The sequence below is a fragment of the Bos mutus genome, chromosome 3 (genome assembly GCF_027580195.1).
Source record: "Bos mutus isolate GX-2022 chromosome 3, NWIPB_WYAK_1.1, whole genome shotgun sequence".
Lineage (NCBI taxonomy): Eukaryota > Metazoa > Chordata > Mammalia > Artiodactyla > Bovidae > Bos > Bos mutus.
The window spans coordinates 52,578,641-52,584,640 of NC_091619.1; positions in this window are offsets into that span (position 1 = coordinate 52,578,641).

Genomic DNA, 6,000 nt, shown 5'->3' on the forward strand with positions numbered 1-6,000 from the left:
TTTATTACTCTAAAAGGTGGGTCAAAAAAGGTCTTGCATAAATTTATGTTAAAGAGTGTTCTTCATATGTTTTCCTCTAAGAGTTTTAAAGTTTCTGGCCTTACATTCAGGTCTTTAATCCATTTTGAGTTTATTTTTGTGTATGGGGTTAGAGAGTGTACTTTTGTAAAAATTTATTTTTTATTTGGAGGAAAATTTATTTGTAATGTTGTGTTGATTTCTGCCATACAAAAATGCAAATCAGCCATAATTATACATATATCACTTCCCTCTTAAGCCTCTCTCCCCTCCCCCAATCCTCATCCCACCCTCTTGGTCATCACAGAGTGCCAGGCTGGGCCCATGTTATATAGAAACTTTTCACCAGCTATCTATCTTACACATGGTGGTGCATTTATGTCTGTGCTACTTTCTCCGTTTGCCCCACTCTTTCCTTCCCCCATTGTGTCCACAAGTCCATTCTTTCCATCTGTGTCTCTATTCCTTCCCTGCAAACATGCTCATCGATACGATTTTTCTAGATTCCATATATATGTGTTAATATACTATATTTATTTTTTCTTTCTGAATTATTTCATTCTGTATAACAGGCTCCTAGGTTTATCCACCTTACTAGAACTGACTCAAATTCATTTTTATGGCTGAATAATATTCTATTGTATGTATGTACCACATCTTCTTTATCCATTCATCTGTCAGTGGACATCTAGTAGCTTCCATGTCCTAGCTATTGTATATAGTGCTTCTATGAACATTGGAGTGCATGTGTCTTTTTCAATTATGGTTTGCTTAGGGTATATGTCCAGTAGTGGGATTGCCGGGTCATATGGTAGTTTTATTCCTAGTTTTTAAAGGAATCTCCATACTGTTCTCCATAGTGGGTGCATCAATTTACATTCCCACCAACAGTGTAGAAGGGTTGCCTTCCCTCCACATCCTCTCCAGCATTTATTGTTTGTAGATTTTTTGATGATGGCCATTCTGACTGGTGTGAGATGATACCTCATTATAGTTTTGATTTGCATTTATATAATAATTAGTGATGTTCAGCATCTTTTCACATGTTTATTGTCAATTTGTATGTCTTTGGAGAAATGTCTGTTTAGGTCTTCTGCCCATTTTTTAATTGGGCTGTTTGTTTTCCTGATGTTAAGCTGTATGTGCTGCTTATACACTTTGGAGATTAATCCTTTGTCAATTGTTTAATTTGCAATTATTTTTGCCCATTCTGAGGGGTGTCTTTTAATCTTGTTTATTGTTTCCTTTGCTGACTAAAAGTTTTAAGTTTAATTAGGTCTCATTTGTTTATTTTTGTTTATACTTCCATTACTTTAGGAGGTGGGTCAAAGAGGATCTTGTTGTCATTTATGTCAGAAGTGAAGAAAGAAAGTGAAAAATTGAAAGCATTTCCTCTAAAGTCAGGAACAAAACAAGGGTGCCCACTTTCACCATTACTATTCAACATAGTTTTGGAAGTTTTGGCTACAGCAATCAGAGCAGAAAAAGAAATGAATCCAAATTGAAAAAGAAGAAGTAAAACTCTCACTATTTGCAGATGACATGATCCTCTACATAGAAAACCCTAAAGACTCCACCAGAAAATTACTAGAACTAATCAATGATTATAGTAAAGTTGCAGGATATAAAATCAACACACAGAAATCCCTTGCATTCCTATACACTAATAATGAGAAAAGGAAACAATTCCATTCACCATTGCAACGAAGAGAATAAAATACTTAGGAATATATCTACCTAAAGAAACTAAAGACCTATATATAGAAAACTATAAAACACTGGTGAAAGAAATCAAAGAGGACACTAATAGATGGAGAAATATACCATGTTCATGGATTGGAAGAATCAATATAGTGAAAATGAGTATACTACCCAAAGCAATTTATAGATTCAATGCAATCCCTATCAAGCTACCAACAGTATTCTTCACAGAGCTAGAACAAATAATTTCACAATTTGTATGGAAATACAAAAACCTCGAATAGCCAAAGCGATCTTGAGAAAGAAAAAATGGAACTGGAGGAATCAACCTACCTGACTTCAGGCTCTACTACAAAGCCACAGTTATCAAGACAGTATGGTACTGGCACAAAGACAGAAATATAGATCAATGGAACAAAATAGAAAGCCCAGAGATAAATCCACACACATATGGACACCTTATCTTTGACAAAGGAGGCAAGAATATACAGTGGATTAAAGACAATCTCTTTAACAAGTGGTGCTGGGAAATCTGGTCAACCACTTGTAAAAGAATGAAACTAGAACACTTTCTAACACCATATACAAAAATAAACTCAAAATGGATTAAAGATCTCAACATAAGACCAGAAACTATAAAACTCCTAGAGGAGAACATAGGCAAAACACTCTCTGACATACATCACAGCAGGATCCTCTATGACCCACCTCCCAGAATATTGGAAATAAAAGCAAAATAAACAAATGGGACCTAATTAAACTTAAAAGCTTCTGCACATCAAAGGAAACTATTAGCAAGGTGAAAAGACAGCCTTCAGAATGGGAGAAAATAATAGCAAATGAAGCAACTGACAAACAACTAATCTCAAAAATATACAAGCAACTCCTACAGCTCAACTCCAGAAAAATAAATGACCCAATCAAAAAATGGGCCAAAGATCTAAATAGACATTTCTCCAAAGAAGACATACAGATGGCTAACAAACACATGAAAAGATGTTCAACATCACTTTATCAGAGAAATGCAAATCAAAACCACTATGAGGTACCATTTCACACCAGTCAGAATGGCTGCGATCCAAAAGTCTACAAATAATAAATGCTGAGAGGGTGTGGAGAAAAGGGAACCCTCTTACACTGTTGGTGGAATGCAAATTAGTACAGCCACTATGGAGAACAGTGTGGAGATTCCTTAAAAACTGGAAATAGAACTGCCTTATGATCCAGCAATCCCATTGCTGGGCATACACACTGAGGAAACCAGAAGGGAAAGAGACACGTGTACCCCAATGTTCATCGCAGCACTGTTTATAATAGCCAGGACATGGAAGCAACCTAGATGTCCATCAGCAGATGAATGGATAAGAAAGCTGTGGTACATATACACAATGGAGTATTACTCAGCCATTAAAAAGAATACATTTGAATCAGTTCTAATGAGGTGGATGAAACTGAGACTATTATACAGAGTGAAGTAAGCCAGAAGGAAAAACATAAATACAGTATACTAACGCATGTATATGGAATTTAGAAAGATGGTAACGATAACCCTGTGTACGAGACAGCAAAAGAGACACTGATGTATAGAACAGTCTTATGGACTCTGTGGGAGAGGGTGGGAAGATTTGGGAGAATGTCATTGAAACATGTGAAATGTCATGTATGAAACGAGATGCCAGTCCAGGTTCAGTGTGCGATGCTGGATGCTTGGGGCTGGTGCGCTGGGAAGGCCCAGGGGATGGTATGGGGAGGTTGGGAGGGAGGAGGGTTCAGGATGGGAGCATGTGATTTTTTTTTAAAAGTAATAAAGAGAATTAAAAAAAAAAAAAAAAAAAAGAAAGTGAAGTCGCTCAGTCGTGTCTGACTCTTTGCGACCCCATGGACTGTAGCCTACCAGGCTTCTCCATCCATGGGATTTTCCAGGCAAGGATACTGGAGTGGGTTGCCATTTCCTTCTCCAGGAGATCTTCCTGACCCAGGGATTGAACCCGGGTCTCCTGCACTGTAAGCAGACGCTTTACCATCTGAGCTAGGAGGGAAGTTCATTTATGTCAGAGTGTACTGCTTATATTTTCCTATAAAAGCTGTATAGTTTATGGCCTAACATTTAAGTCTTTAATCCATTTTGAGTCTATTTTGATGTATGGTGTTAAGAAGTGTTCTGCTGCTGCTGCTAAGCTGCTTCAGTCATGTCGAACTCTGTGCGACCCCATAGACGGCAGCCCACCAGGCTCCCCTGTCCCTGGGATTCTCCAGGCAAGAACACTGGAGTGGGTTGCCATTTCCTTCTCCAATGCATGAAAGTGAAAAGTGAAAGTGAAGTTGCTCAGTTGTGTCTGACTCTTAGCGACCCCATGGACTGCAGCCCACCAGGCTCCTCCGTCCATGGGATTTTCCAGGCAAAAGTGCTGGAGTGGAGTGCCATTGCCTTCTCCAAGTGTTCTAGTTTCATTCTTTTATATGGAGCTGTCCAGTTTTCCCAGCACCACTTACTGAGGAGGCTATATTTTCTCCATTGTATATTCTTGCCTCCTTTGTCATAGATTAGGTGACCATAGGTATGTGAGTTTATCTCTGGTCTTTCTATCCTGTTCCCTTGATCTATATTTCTGTTAGTGTCATACAGAGTGAGGTAAGCCAGAAAGAGAAAAACAAATATCGTATATTAACACATATATGTGGAATCTGAGAAAATGGTATAGATGATTTTATTTGCAAAGCAGAAATAGAGACACAGACATAGAAAACAAATATACAGATATCAAAGGGAAAGAGGGATAGGTGGGAGGAATTAGGATATTGAGACTGATACCTACATATTGATACTATGTATAAAATAGACAATTAACAAGAACATACAGTATTAGCTCAGGGAACTCTACTTAATGCACTCTGGTGACCTGAATGGGAAGGTAGTCCAAAAGGGAGGCTATATATGTTTTTATATGGCTGATTCATTTTGCTATACAATAGAAGCTAATACAACATGTAAAACAACTATACTCCAACAAAATTAAATTTTTTTTTTAGAGAAGTGGTAATATAAATACAAAGTTAGTACATACATGTAGTGGAATTCTATGTAGTGGTTAAATAGTTTGACAATGGACTTATATATACCACTATAGCACAGTCTTCTAGACCTATTTTAAGGTGAAAAAATGAGATGTTGAACCATGTGTATAGGGCATTTTTCATGGGGAGAATAAAGAGGCATTCATGAAACCTAATAATGATAGTTTATGAGGAGGCCTGTAAGCAACAATACATCTTGCTCAGGGACATGTTTTTCCTTAGGCTCTGTGTTAATGAGTATATAGCAACAATACATCTTGCTGGAGGACATGTTTTTCCTTAGGCCCTCTGCTGATGATTATATAACAACAAGTACCTTGTTCAAGGACATGTTTCTCCTTAAGAGGAACCTGTTCCTTCTGGCTAATCTTGTACTGATGCTATCTCAAGATGTACGTTGTGGGAGAGGGTCTAGTAGAACGTCTACAAACTTGAGCTATTCTTCCGCTCCATTGTTAGTAACTAATCTAAAGGTATATACTGTTTGGCTCAAGTTAACCACTCAGGTATTCTCTTTTACCCCCTTCTGATACCTATGTCAGAAGTCTTCTCTGTTTCTTTTCAATAAACTGTCTTTCCTTTCTACAACCCTCAGGTGGTCTCTGCTGTCTTCCTGACTCGGTGGGGGAATTCCTCTCCCCACAAAAGCCATTGGCTTGGGTATACCCAGTGGCCTCATCACATTGGGACCAATTTCAATATGATCCTATTCCCTGACCACTGTTTTTGTGACCACTAGTCCCATGTTGCATGAATACGGTGCTGCTCTTGGGCCAGTTGACTGGTCCAGTAAAGACAGCTTTGTTTTTTTCCTATAATCCACTTATGAAACTGTCTGACAGTATCTGTAAAATAGACTGAGCTGATCACATGCATTTATAGCAATATATTCCTGGATACATATACAGGAATATACATGAATAATATGAAGATATGTGCAAGTATGTTTATAAAAACCCTTTCTATAATAATCACAAAATTAGGCACTACTCAAATGTTTGTCAATATATGAGTGAACAAATAAATTATAAAATATTCTTACTGTATCTACAATACAGGATAGCAGCCAAATAATCTATAGCTATACATGAAAATGTAGGCTGCTTTCACAACCATAATATTGAGTAACAGATACCAGATGTTCAGCTAAAACATTTTATGAATCTACTTATATCACATGTCAAAGCTGCATAGTGCTTACCTTGT